This window comes from Cupressus sempervirens, chromosome 5 (assembly GCF_028749045.1).
Source record: "Cupressus sempervirens isolate cs-2001-9-10 chromosome 5, ASM2874904v1, whole genome shotgun sequence".
Lineage (NCBI taxonomy): Eukaryota > Viridiplantae > Streptophyta > Pinopsida > Cupressales > Cupressaceae > Cupressus > Cupressus sempervirens.
In genome coordinates this window covers 1032976910-1032992697 of record NC_143122.1, presented here as the reverse complement: position 1 = coordinate 1032992697, position 15788 = coordinate 1032976910, and positions in this window count along the sequence as shown.

Sequence of the window (15788 nt, the reverse complement as noted above, 5' to 3'; positions counted from 1 at the left end):
GTATGAAAATTAAAATATAGTAATTAAAGACAAAGGGTTTTTATATGATTGCATGATCAAAGCCTTGATTTGGGAGGAAAACTCTTTATTAAGGAAATTAGAGCTCATTTCTAAATACATAGGTTTGGAGGAGCCAATTTCCAAAAAGAGAGTTTTTGAAAGAAAATGAAGATTCTTGTGTGTTTGTGCATTCATTATTTTAGCATCAGATCTAGGTAGGATCTTGTGGGTTTGTGCAGTAGTTGCTCGTTTTTCAAATTCTTGTCTTCTTCGTGTTTATTATGTTTCTATTTTCAAAATTTCTCTAGGTTAAAATCCTTATTTGAAAAAATTGATTTCCATTATAGAATTGTCTATGATTTAATCTAAAAATCTTTAGTAAATATTGAACTTTAGAGTTTTCAAAACCTAATGAATTATGGAATCCACTTTTGTATGCACTTTATGTAACATGTGATGTACTAGTGTTGGAGTTTTTAGATTTCACTTAGCTTTGGCCAATCAAGATGTTTACTAAAAGCTCAAGAGTTCAGTTTTGTGATGTCATGATGATGTTTTGATCTTAATCTTTTATACTCAACCACGGTAATGTGTTTGGTATTCTCTAAGAGATGTTTTGATGCATTGATTGTTATTGCTTTATATTGTTCTTGTGTGAAATTGAGGTGAATGGTGTTACCTATCTGATATAACCTTTGAGTCTTCGATCAGTTGTATTTGGATTTCTTTTCAATTGCTTTTATAGGACTAAGGTGTTTGTATGATTTGTTCTTGGTAATGTCATGTTATGACATGGATTGGTTTATGTATACTTGATTTTGGGATCAGTCCTGTTAGGATGATTGTATTTATTACCATGCTTTTTGATACCCACATTCTAAATTTCCAAGCTAACTCTACAAAGTAAATTTTGGTTGTGTTTTAATTGCTAATGATAGTTTATGAACTATGACCTATGAAGAATATATGTTGAAATTGAACCATCAAATTCAAAACAACAAATTCTACTTCAACTTCAAGATCGGATTTGCAGAAGGCTAAATTGTCAATACATTCCAAGGTGCAGCATACCCGTATTAGGTTGAACTCGAACTTGAACCAAAGGTTTCAAGTTCAAGTTCAAGTTCAAGCTTTTGTCTATAGAATCAAAGTTCAAATAACATGGATAGGTTCAAGTATGTGGCTCATAGATTGAAGATTTAGATTCATCAGTTCAAATTTGTGGTTCAGAGTTCCAAACTTCAAGCTCAGCACTCCGCCTTGCCATGTTTCAAAATGCAGATTCAGAGAATCGGTGACTCAAAGTTCAAAACTATGCTCGGATCTAGATTTCGAGTTGAACATGCAAAGTTCATGGTTCAACGTCCAGATTTGGAAAGTCTTGAGGTTCAGTTCAAAGTTTATCTTCAAAGTGAAAGGAATCCGATAATGCGGATCTAGATTTAGGTTTAGACACCCAAACTAGTTGAAAAGCCAAATTATCAAAAGGGCCAAATTGTTTTCAAATTGATGTTGGTAAGGCTAAGATTCCAAGTTCAAATTTGATGATATATCTTCTTTGCAGGTTATGATGTGAGACTATATCACATATTTGATGCATTAAAAGATCATAATCTTTATGTAATTTCTATGGGACCCAATATGCTTCACAAATATCCAAAGGGCATTATGAGGTGTAAACCCATGAAGGATTCATGATCCTAATAAAACGTTATCCGTTTCAAATTAGAGATAATACACCAATGTTTGAATTGAACACTCATAACCTTAATAAGGAGGCTTGATCATCAAGGAAGGAAAGTGGGCTCTGATGAAAAAATGGCACATGATGGGTTAACATTGAGATGTAAGTAATGTGTTTCTAAGCATCCTATATTATAAATCCGATGCCAAAGTACCCCCCACCTTTCAAAGATAGATAAAACAATCCATGAGTTAGAATCCAAAGAGCAACGGCTTGAATAAATGTCACAATAGAATTGGTACTTGATCTATTTCAAAAACCCAAGATTCGTGTTCAAAGGTAATATGAATTTAGAGACACCCGCATCATTAGAAGATTAACTCTTTGTGATATGATTGGGAATGATAGTCGAGTCGATTGTAATCGAAGACAAAGTCCATCATAGTTGGCAGAACGGAAGTCTTCAAATTGTACGGTGTGCTCCATAAGCGGGATACCGATAGATGCAAGGACCTTCCACATACGATTCGGTGCTAAGAGTCTGGCGCCTCCATATTGACAATTGTATTAGTATCAAGATCCCAGTGAATACATGGAATAAGCACAAGCGGTTTCAACATCATGGTCTGTCGGGAGCATAGGTGAAGTTTGAGGGAAGAAAGCATAACTCGACTCATCACTTATTGAGTGGGTAACAGAATTGGGTGACTCCACTAAAAGCACAACACGATGCACATGAATTGTCTGACAAAACGCTAGCAGCATCCATAGTTTCCAAGGTAGAGCCATGACAAAGCATGGGAGCCATTTGACAGAGCCGCGGCCAGGAGGGGTATACATGTGAAATATGAGCCAAATGCTTGATAAGGTGTCACGATCATTGGAGATGCGGGAGAGTCATGCGACATTTCTATTGTTGGCAAGAAAAAGCTCGTACTACTCTGTGAAGGATCTCCTGCTCGGAAATCAAAGAGCGGCAAAAGCCCTCTACCAGATTGGTTGAGGAAATGAACTGAAGCTTTGTTGTCCGGCTATGAAATTTGTTTCAATTTCGTGAGCCATGGTTAATATTTAAAACTTGCCTGGTTTTAAGCCTTAAATTGGTCATTCTATCTGTGAAATTTGCGAGTCTTTAAGCCTCCATGTCTCCTGCTCGTTAGCAGCTCCGCATAGCACTTGAAATCGCTGAAATCCGACTCCTGAGCCTCAAGTAATTAAAGGTTAGTGATCGCCACCCAAAATGTGTTTTTCCTAACCTCCCAATAGGTTAATGATAACGTTCAAAAATATGTTTTTCTTAACCTCAAAAAAAAAAGGTTAATGTTAACACCCAAAAACACATTTTCGTTAACCTCTCTAAAGGTTAATGATAACGCTCAAAAACACGTTTTCATTAACCTCTATAAGGTAGTTATTAACCTATTAAGGTGACATATGCAACACTGGTTAATAATGCAACAGCCGGATAGAAGATTGGAATGCAAACAATTCAGACCTGTGCATATGCAGCTATAGCAAATGCTGGTGTAGAGGGTGTCGTAATGATAAGGAAATTAAATTGGTTGGCCAGTGGCTATATAGAGACCAATCATGGGTAAGCTAACTGTGTGATGAAGATCTCAAGTGCAGGATAAAGACGTTTTTAAGGAAGCAATTAAACTTCATACCATGCTTGCCAATTACTTGATACTCAACCGGCGGTTTTCTCCCATAATGGAAAACGTTTTCAAGAGCTAGAAGCGATAAAGATGCAGAAGAATTTTCAAGAGTTGGAAGACATGAAGCCGCCAACTTTTGTTGTAAATAGACAACGATACATAATCAACTCGCCAACCTTATAAAAGGCATCACCATAATCATACCATTCTGGAATTCACAGTTTTGTTCCCACATTCCAGATTGCGAATCGAAAGGAGATTGATAATCTAGTTTGACAAGCTTTGGCTTTAAATGATGCCTTTGATTAACACGATATTTAATCGTTCCTTAGCAAAGATTTCCTATTGTCTCCGTACATGAGAGATGGAAGATGTCTGCGTCCGTCGTTGACACAATCTCATTATAGATAAAAGGTGATTATTCAAATTATCTCAGGAAACAATTGTTGTTGATCCATTTGTCAGTTTTGCCAAATTGCATTGTTACCCTTAAGCTGGCAGGGTAGAGATAGTTTGAAAATTTTAATTGCTCATTTCCAGATCCATGAACAAGTTGCAGAGGATGTAAGCAACTCTTGAGATCGCCCTTGATTTGTTTGACATAATGCCAAGATAATAAAAAGGTGGTGGGCACAAACAGAACATGTAGAGTGCATTATCATTTTTGAGCTAGCGGGGTGGAGATAGTCTAAAGCAAAGCAAACTGAGCTTGCGGTTTCTTAAAGTATTTGGGTCACCTGTTCATTCTATCGCCAGATCTCAACCTTGAAGGTGCCGACAGGGAAGGCTTCTTAAGAGCTTTCATGGCGGAATATTTGCAAGACTTGAGATTGCTCTTAACTTATTTGACAAAATGCCCAAATTAAAAAAAAAATGTGGTGAGCATGAACAGGACATATAGAGTGCTAGGGAAGCATGCAAAATGTTTGACAAAATGAAATGCTCGTTCCTAACCTGTAGCCATGGAAGCCTCACTGATTACGTCACTCAAATTCAGTTGGAAATAAAGAGTGCAGTGCGGGGTTGAAGACATCCACCATATTTGAAAGAAAGATTGGAAACCAAACCATGAAGTACAAGTATCAAAGGCCAGATTATGCTCCTGTTTTAAGAAGTACGCTTCCAGACATCGGTGATACCATTTTAGGAAGTGTCTGCCTTCAAGACTTCTGGTCATCTCTTGTAAATGAAGAAAAGACTCCATTAGCTGGAAAGATATTGGAAAGTGGCTTGGCTCAAGCAGGCGGACATCCCATTTCTGTACAATGCCCAGAATTAGTGTTGGAGTGCATAAAGGCTTATCATCCCAAAACTAGAGAAGTTCTTTCACCGAACAATGAAGCAATTGTCCTTCTGGACCCCGCCTCTATTGCTATCATTTTTCGATTGCCCACTAGGATGCAATATGCCAGCATTAACCTGAGAACTGCCAAGGAATATTTTTCTGCCAATCAAACCCAATGTTTAAATATTGTGGCAAGATCGTGGTTCTTCCAACCAAGAAGAGGAAAGTCTCAACTAGGCAAATCCATTCACAGATCATCACTGAAAGAAGATGTGGCGAATATGGTAACTTTGTTGAGCAGGATCATTGGTCTTCGGGATTCACACGAGTTCGAAGGTTGGATGTTTTTATTCATTAATATGGTCTATGAAGGAAAACAATACATTGATTGGGCTGAAATTATCAGCGACTCACTGCATAGATAGCTCATGGAACTTCAAAAAAATGACTACTTTTATATGACTTCATATTTTTTCTATGCTATTGCAAGCACCAAAAGTTGGCCAGGACTTAACCGGCAAGGCGTTTATGATGACACAACCATCATTTATAATCCTTCCTCAAATTCAGTATGATAATAGCCTGCACCATTTCAGAAGAGTGAATGACACATTCATCATGCTAACTGTAAGGGAAATTCAGGGGAACATTGGACTCAGGCTTTCACCAGAAGCAGCAATGAAAGTACAAAAATATGGAAGTGTTTTCATACAATTCTCGAAGTTCACTTATATTTGGCTAGCTGCCTATGATGGATGTCCACTGATGTTACCTAGATTTGTTGATGATAAACTAGTCTTAGTTGAAATGTGCAGGCAAATTAGTCAAATCAATCAACTTTGCAGGAACAAGAGGATAGATGAAATAGCTTTTCCTATCGGCATCGGATATTATAGTTGTGACACTGCATCAGATGCCAAGAACATTGAAAGATCTATTGCCACAATAAATTTGCATCCTTACACGATGTGTTTCCCTTATGACAGTAAGGGCTATGCAATGAATGAATTAAAGTTAAATTCCACTCTTGGTCACTTCCCGGCTCTAGAAGACTTTTGGGAGGATTGTGAAAATGACTTCGAAGTCAGGAAGAGAGATTGGATGCGGCTTACAGTACGACAAGTAATAGACTTCAAGTTGGACATTGATGTGACAGGCATAGATGACGATGAGGTTTCTTTGGTCGATCCTTACTATTATGAGAAAATTGAATTGCTAGAGCTCCCTCCTATTGATTGGTCGATTCCTGAATTGAAAAGCTTGAAAGAGAGGTCTTCCTATGTTCTTAAAAGAACAAGAGACTGGATCAGTAAAGTTAGAACCGAAAAAGCAACTGGTGAATCTCAAAATAAAGAGAGGACAAATAATATAGGGGAATCGTCTCAAATGGAGATAGAGGCAACTTCTAGTGAGAAGATACAACAACTGGATACAGGTGCTCAAGATCAAGATGAAGATTTGAATCAGCCAGATAAGTTTACAGTCAAAAGAAAAAGGACAAGAATGAAAGATAGAAGGAATGAAAAAGACCAAATAAGTCCTCAAATTGCTGAATCACATGTTCCTGTTACATCCCCTCGTGTTGTAGCGATTCCTCACTTGAGTCTTTCTCCTCCTGATATGCCAATAATAGACATCACATAGTTAGATAACCCATTATCTAATTCAGAAGACTTAATGATGGTTGCTGAAAATGTAATAGGTGACATACAAGCTTCAAAAATTACACATTCGTGGTTCCAGGATAGTCTTCAGAAGAGGAAGAAAGTTGTTCAAATGGTCCCAACTCCATTTGATATGATCTCTAGTATTCTTCAGAAGTCTCCTAAAGTGAAAAAGACCAAGGTGATGTCCAGGTTAGCTATTGATAAAACTTCAAGCAATTTGTGTGTGGAATTAACCAAGCCTATAGTTGAAAAGACTTTTGATGAAGCATCTGAATCAGATTTCATCCTAGAAAAGGTTGATCTTGGTCCTTCTAATGCAGAAAGAGAGTTCCAGAATTTTGAAGTGATTGCTACTCAGATGTTGCAAAGGGCAAAGGAAGAGAAAAGAGCTAAGGCGCAACTCAAGGAACTAGTTCAGATGATGGCGGCTTATATTAATTCAATCAGCAATCCTTCTAATACCCAAGTCGTGGTCACTCCACTGGTTCTAACAGGTCTTGATGGTATTTTAGATCATACTGTTGTTCAAAGAATCGACCAACAAAAGTCACATAGTATGATGCTCGAGGCTTGGATAAACAGGATGATAGAAGATGCTTCAAAACTTATAAGTGGAGTGAAAGAGATATATGGGAGAGCCATCACACAGATACAGGAAATTTCTAAGGAGCTGGACAATAGCAAGGAACATAAATCCAACTGGCAAAAAGTAGCTGATGAATTAAAAGGAATGGCCAAGTTAGATACGAGCACCCTACTTCTTGAGAGAATTATTGCTGATCCAAGTGACAACCAAATACGTATCTAGAGTAAAAGTGTTGGTTGGAAGGTGATAAACATCAGCAAAGCCATCACTGAGTTTGAAAATCTAATAGCTTCTTTGGAGCAACTGAAAACAAAAAGTACAGATGAATTAATCTCTACTATCACAGGTGGAGTGCCAGTAAGTGATCTTCAGAATGTTGATTGTCAGTTCCTCCTTGATTCCTTTAGTGTTCAGATTCATTCAGAAATAGAGAACCATGTATCGGATGCTGAAACTATGATGAAGCTTAGCCTGGTTGCAGTCACACTAGGAGATTGTAACATTTCAGCCTATCAACGGGAGTCAGAAGAAATTCAAGATAGATACTTCATAGCCAAACTCAGGATGGAAAACGTGTTCATTCCGAACTATGAATCAATAATGATCATCCTAGATGCTTACAGGGCTTTTCGAGATAGATCAATTGTGTCCGGTTAGATAGAGTTAGTACCTAGAAGAATCAGTGATTGTATATGCAAACATCTTTAGGAACTCTAGCTAAAGTTTTGTTTTTACAACTTTCCTTGTATCGGTTAATTTTCTTGAGGTTAATTAACCTTCCAAAATTACGTATTTTGGAGGTGGTTATTAACCACGAAGAGGTAGTTATTAACCTCTATGTCTATGTAAGGACACCTTTTGGCTTTGTAAAGGGACTTTTTTGGTTTTAAAAAGAAGGGAACACTATGCTGAAATTTTGATCTAGGGATAAATTTTGGAAAGTATGTACACTTTTTATCTCTGAATTGAATAATCTCTATTGCTTTCTTGGTGCAAGAAAATGAAATGAGATGTGCTTTGGGTTTCTTATTTTAAAATCCAAATTATTATACGTTGTAGTAGACATTCTCATGGTGCTATGCGAGTGTTTACAAATGATAATGAATGTGCTTTATAATACTGGTTGCTTTCAAGCATAGCTCTTGAGCACCTCTGTTATTGATTTTGTTTACCGAAGAAGCTTGTGAGGGCGCGTGGTACATTCGTCTTCCATGACTTTCTCCTGAACTTCGAAGTTTTAGATTCTTTAATCGAAAAACCCTTTAAAAATTATATCATACGAGGGAGCTACCCCTCAAAACGCAGAGGAAGGTCGCATATCAAGGGCCTATCCAACTGTTGTGAATGGTTTGCCACACACTCCGTTGGGCAATTCTACTATGACAAATCTGTTTACCAACAAATTTTTGGCGACTCTACTGGGGAGACTGAATAGAAAGATTGACAGTCGCTTGTGATGAAGTACAATGGTGCTTCCGCATGAGAACATTTTCCCTGTTCTCCAACCGAACCTTGGCTTTCAAGACACCCAAGAAGATATCATCTCAGACTTGAACACTTTAGCCTGAAGGTGTAGATGAAGTGTACAGGAATATCATCAAGTTAATCGAGTTCTTGAAGAAGAAGAAGAATTCGGAGAAATCTTGCGAAGAGCCCCTATTAGTCAGGACGTTGTAGTTATTGAAAGAATAGTGGTCATTCCAAGAAGAAACAAACAGAATCTTGGTCATATTCAAGGGCAAATAAATAATAACAACTAAGCTGGTTGATAAACCATACACCCGGGTTGATAGACAAAAGGGTTTGGTAGACGAAGATTTTGAAGCCCTTCGAAAGTTAGATTTTAAGCCAGTTACTCTTAAGAAGAAGAAAAACGTCAAGTCTGTTAGTAGGTCTTCTTCACCAACCAAGGCTATTGTTTCTCGTGCGGCTTTTCAAGCTTTGATTCTACCAGGTACTCTTGTATTTTTAGCTATAAATTTGCAGCCCTTGAATATCATTCTTCCGACTATGGCACATCAAGAACCGTAGCCGCCAATCCCATGGGGAGCTGCTATTGGTCCTCTAGATTTAGGGAACCAATTACATGACATGCCCGTTGGTGTAGACACCTAAAAACTTTTAGAAAATAAAGTATTTTTATTTTCTGAAAAAATCTTGATGACATCATCATTTATTAGTTAATTAATTAATTAATTTTTATGCCATTAAATCCCTTTATTTTAATTAAAAATATTTAATTAAGGAATCCCTCCCAAAAATGTTTAAATCTTATTTAAACATTGTTTCCTTATTTATTAATTATTTAATTAATAAATTGACCAAAAAACTCAAAATAAATAAAAAATTTATTTTTTGCCCAAAACTTGGCCAATTTTCTTAAGACCACTAACCTCTTCCAAAATCTTCTAATCCTTCTTTAATTTTGATTAAAGGCTAATCTCATCATTTCCTACCCCTAATCCCAACTCAAAATATTTAATTAAGATTAAATATTAATCCTCATGTTTGTTAAAAAAGTTTTAATAAATATCTCCTCAACCCAAACCCTTGAAATAAATAAAACTTTATTTATTTCCTAAAAATCTAATTTATCCTCATCCTAAGAAGTTCTAGACTCTTCTAGAAAGTCTTCATCCTCATCCTAGGAAATTCGTGACTATTCTAGAAAGTCTTTATCCTCATCCAAACTCTAGACTCTTCTAGAAGATGTCTTTAAACCTAATCCTAATCCCCTCCTAACCTTGTCACATTCCCTAAACATGGGTTAAGACTTACTAACCCAAGCCAAAGTTAACAAATATCTCCTCCTTCACCCACCCTCATTAAATGTCATCCACTTGCCTATCCCTAAGCTAATCCTAAACCATCCTAATCCATCCTCTAATCATTTGCACAATCCTAAGCAATCTTAAAACCCTCCTAATCAAGCCCAAGTCGAAATTGCTCTCATCTCCCTCAAAATATCTCAACCATAAAACTTTATGAAGCCCACTAAGCCATAAATGACTCTTCCAAGCCCTTTTATTGCTCTTACAAGCCATTATGAGGGTCTTTATGAAGATTTTATCCCTTGAGCCTCCTTTGTTGACTCATCCTTTCCTAGTTGACTTCAATGAAGAATGAAATTCATGAGCCAATGTAAGAATTCATTGCTCGTTTTAATCAGACGGTGAATCGAATTCCTGTCAACAAAAGACCCACTGAAGAAAATCAAATGACTTTCTTCATCAGTGCTCAACCTTCTGACGTAAGCTTTCAAATATGAAGGACAAGACCCGTTAATCTAGCGGTCGCGCAAACCTTGGCTATCGAGGTGGAAGATGACTTGCTTAGTTCAGGAAAATGGAGTTGTGATCTACAAAAGGAAAAGGGTCAACAAGCTCCTGTCACTACCACTAATCCTTTATATCAAAAATTGGCTAATGATCTGTTACAACTCAAAAAACAGTTGCTTTCTAATCCTCCACCTTTGTATCAAGATATTCAAAGGAGGAATTATATGTCGTATCAACAAAATAAACAAACCAAATGGCTACCCCAACCAACACCAAGATTAGCCATCGAACATCCCTCATCATCTGGTAAACAGGCTGCTATGTGTGATTTTCACCTAACAACAGATCATGATGGTGCGAGCTATCCTGAGATGGCTAGATTCATGCAAATGCATTTGACTGTGAAGAAGATAGAAGAATATGTGGCTCCTGAAGATGTAACAGAACCCACTATTGGCACCTCTTCTATTAACTTTTTGGAATATGAATCTGATGGTGACCAAACTGAAGATATCAACAATCATTCTTGCAATGCGGCTACACCAAGTTGGAGACAAAGATTGGAAGAAAAATGGAGTAAACAAGCAAAAGAAAAAGATTCTGATGAGACTGCTATGAGGATTCTGTCTCGTAAGCATACTCCAGAAGAGCCTTCACAAGCAAAGGAGATGGATAAGGGTAAAAATCCTCCTATCATTGAAGACTCTTTTGATTTTATTGATCACTGTAAGAAGACCAAAGTACAAATTTCTCAGTTGGACTACCTAAAAGCCAACCCTCATCAATTAGAAAGGTTGATCTAATGCGTTGGTAAAGGGAAACATTCACCTGAGATCACTATCAACCATGAATTAGGAGTTTCTCTAGAAGCAGAAGATAATTTGGAAGGGCCCATGACTGAGAAAGAATCTTTTGTTGCAGCATCTTTGTCAAACAAACCTGAGCCTTTCTATGTTTCTCTTTATATAGCTGGATGCAAGTTAAGTAATTGTATCATTGATTCTGGTGCATCTGATAATGTCATGCCTTCAAAGATGGCACATGCCTTGGGTCTTTCTCTGAATAAACCTTTTGGAAAAGTGTATTCTATGGAGGCAAAACAAGTCCTGCTAGTTGGCCAGTTGAAAGATGCTCAAGTAGCACTTGCAACACATCCTAAGAAGAAGTTAAAACTAAATATCTTGGTTGCTGATATTCCTGCTAGTTATGGGATGCTTTTGAGCAGAAGTTTTTGCAAAGATCTTGGTGGTGAAATCAAGATGGACATGTCTCATGCTCTTATCCCAATTGGAAATAAAAAGGTTAAGCTTGACCCTGAACCCAAAGCTAAATATACAGTGTTGAAATCAGATGATCCCAAAGCTGAAATATTATATGTTGATACTTGGCATGGAACGTACATGATGACGTCCACTGAAGAAGATGTAACTAAGCCTCTCATGCCTGATATAACCAATGAATTATGGTCAATGGAGTTTGACGGAAGTTCTTCTTCTTCTGGTTCAGGTGCTGGGATAGTGTTGATATCACCAAAAGGAGAGAAATTTCTAAAGGCTTATAAGTTAGCTTTTGAGACCACCAATAATACCGCAGAATATGAAGCTCTTCTACTTGGTCTCAAGTATGCAAAAGAAAAGGGAATCAAGCAACCCAAGGTATCAGGAGATGCAGAATTAATTGTAAACCAGGTGCGAAGACAATACCAAACAAAGAATGCCAAACTGAAAGCATATAGAAATAGAGTGTGGGATGAGATTGAGCATTTTGATGCTTTTTCTTTATATGCTATCCCTCGTGAACAAAATTCTAAAGTAGATTGTCTTGCAGTCTCTGCATCTCTACTTATCCCTCATCCTGAGTTCAACAGATATGTTTATACAGTAGAGATGATTCATAGACCCAGTGTGCCTGATAATGATCGACACTAGCAAGTTTTTGATGATGATGGGCAAATAATTGCATTTCTTGAGGGAAGGCCTCCATTTTCAGACCTAAAATTTGAAGGATCACGTAATCATGATGGAAAATTAGGAGATGATCCTGAGGTTATTCAATTAGAAAGTAATGTTATCCCGAGAGGATTAGTCACCCTAGAGAGTCTTTTTGATAAAGAAGATAAAAGGAAAGAGAAAGCTAAAGACATTAAGCCTTCTAATTGTTCAGGTGATGAGAAAGTAAATATTCGTTCTAAGGAAAATCCCCAGATGGTCCTGATAGGGAAAGATTTGACATCAGAGGAGAAAGAAGGATTCATGAAGTTGTTGAAAGCCTACCAAGACGTTTTTTCTTGGGGGTATGAAGATCTAAAGGAATTCATGAATGAGAAATTTAAACATCAAATTCCCTTGAAACCTGGTTCAACTCCCTTTCAGAAAAAGCAAAGACAATTCAATCCCAAGGTAGCTGACGCTATTTTCAATGAGGTGATAAGATGCTTAAAGCAAAGATTATCTATCCCTTTCACCACTCAACATGGGTAGCTAATATTGTTCCTGTTAGGAAGAAGAATGGTGAGATAAGAATATGTGTTGACTTCCGCAATTTGAATCAGACATCACTTAAGGATAATTATGGACTCCCTGTCATGGATCATATTTTGCAGTTGGTATCGGGCTTAGAACTCATGTCAATGCTAGATGGCTTCTCCGGTTATAACCAGATCAGTGTTGCACCAGAAGACCAACACAAAATAGCTTTTACCACTCCATGGGGTACGTTTGCCTACAATCATATGCCTTTTGGTTTGATAAATGTTGGGGCCACCTTCCAAAGGGCCATGGATCATTCATTCGAGGATTTCAAGAATAAGATCATTGTGATGTATCTTGATGATCTTAAAGTGTTTTCAAAATAGAGAAGAGATCATGTGCATCATCTAGAAGCCATCTTACATCGATGTCGAACTCAAGGCATCTCACTGAATCCGAAGAAGTTTGTATTTGGGGTGACAAAAGGTAAACTACTGGGACATATTGTCTCCAAAGAGGGTATTCGAATAGATCCTGAATGGGTGAAAGCTATCCAACAGTTGTCACTTCCCATGAGTAAACCAGGAGTCAGATCTTTCTTTGGGCAGATAAACTTTATAAGAAGGTTCATACCAGACTTCTCTGAAATAACAAAGTCAATTGTGGATATGATGAAAGGGAATACAAATTGTAAGTGGACAAAAGAAGGTAAGGCTTCTTTTGAACAAATCAAGGCTGAGATTGCAAATGCCCCTACCCTTTCTTATCTAGATTTTTCTAAGGATTTTCATGCGTATTGTTATGCATCCGAGAACACTTTATCTGCTATACTTACCCAACTTGACAAAGAAAATACCGAAGCCCCAATAGCATTCATGAGTATCCCTCTTAAGAAACATGAATTGAAATACTCTTTGATCGAGAAGAATGCTTATGCTCTAGTTAGAGTAGTGAAACAATTTAGGTTTTACATCCTGAACTCTCACTCTAAGGTGTTTGTTCTTGATTCAGCAGTGAAAACTATTCTGACACAACAGGAAATTGGTGTGAACAAAAGGGCGTCCTGGATAGCTAATGTACAAGAATATGATCTTGATATCAAACCTAAAAAACTTGTCAGAGGGAAAGGTTTGTGTAAGGCAATTGCAGAAGGATCTTCTAAAGGTGAAGAAGAGACAGAGGAAGAAATGCCTTTAGTTTTATTCATTAGCAATGTTGATGATTGGTTTTCAAATATTGCCTATTTTTTGACATATGGAGAATGTCTTGCTCATTTATCACCTTAAGATAAGAGGGCCTTGAAATTGAAATCTGCGAAATACATTCTCTGGGGTGATGCTTTATACAAGAAAGGGATAGACGGTACCTTTCTGAGATGTGTTGATTCTGAACAAAGAAAGGAGTTGCTTTAGTTATTTCATAATGAAGCATGTGGAGGTCATTACTCTGCATCAGTAATGGCTTACAAAATCTTGAGAAATTGTTTTTATTGGCCCGGGATGTTCAAAGATGCAGAAGAAAGGGTGAAGAAGTGTGATTCTTGTCAATACTTCAAAGGAAAAGTCCAATTAGCAGCACTACCCTTGAAGCCAGTGGTAATCGAAGAACCCTTTCAACAATGGGGTTTGGATTTCATAGGTCCTATTCATCCTTCATCCACTGCTGGACACACTTACACTTTGATGGCAACTGACTATTTTACCAAGTGGGTGGAAGCAATCCCAGTCAAACAAACAACTTCAGAAGTGGTGTGCAATTTTATCAAACAAAACATTTTGGTTAGGTTTGGTGTCCTGAATAAAATTGTTACTGACAATGCTACCAACTTCTCTTCCCAAGAGATACCATCATTTTTCTATCAATACAGGATTATTCTCTCTCATTCCTCTGATGATTTTGCACAAGAAAATGGTCAAGCGGAATCAAGCAATAAAAATATTATGACCATTGTGCGAAAACTGATAGATGTTAATCAAAGATCTTGGAACAAGCACCTGTACGATGCACTATGGGCAGATCATACTACTAAAAAGAGAGCAATAGGATTTTCCCCCTTTGAGATCCTATATGGAACTGAGCCAACTCTTCCTCTTCCTTTAGAGCTATCCACCTTGAAATTACAGAGTGCCATTGAGAATCTTGAATTCAAAGATGCTCTTGAAAAATGAATGTTGTATTTGACAAAGTTGGAAGAAGAAAGAGAGATGGTTGTAGATAGAATTCAGAAACATCAATCTCGTGTCACGAAGTTATTTGATAAAAAGGCTAAGCACAGGATGTTTCAAGAAGGCGATCTTGTCTTTCTTTGGGATAAGCGTAGAGAGCCAAAGGGATTACATGGAAAATTTGACTCCTTATGGAGAGGCCCTTTCCAAATCAAAGAGGTATGCGGAAAGAACTCTTTTATTTTGTCATACCTGAGTGATACCCAGTTGCCCTTACCTTATAATGGGCAACACCTAAAACATTATCATCAGTAGAAGGTGTTTGTACACCTTTTCATATATAGGTTGTCCCATTTTTGGTGTGCTCCTGTCAGTTGGTGTTGTTTTGGTCTTTCTTTCTATTGTCCTATTTTTGGTGTTCGTTCTCTCTTTTGTAAATTGGTCCCTCAATTGACTCTATTTTATAGCCTAATGGATAAGGCACTACTTTATTCATTCTGGATTCGAGCTTCGTCCTTGTCAGTCCTTGTCCCTAGTTAGAGCCAGCTGTTGCCCGACTATGAAATTTGTTTCAATTTCGTGAGCCATAGTTAATATTTAAAACTTGCCTGATTTTAAGCCTTAAATTGGTCATTCTATCTGTGAAATTTGTGAGTCTTTAAGCCTCCATGTCTCCTGCTCATTAGCAGCTCCGCACAGGACTTGAAATCATTGAAATTCGACTCCTGAGCCTCAAGTAATTAAAGGTTAATGATAGCCACCCAAAACGTGTTTTTCCTAACCTCCCAATAGGTTAATGATAACGTTCAAAAATACGTATTTCTTAACCTCAAAAAAAAAGGTTAATGTTAACACCCAAAAACACGTTTTCATTAACCTCTCTAAAGGTTAATGATAATGCTCAAAAACACGTTTTCATTAACCTCTATAAGGTAGTTATTAACCTGTTAAGGTGACATATGCAACATTGGTTAATAATGCAACAACCAGATAGAAG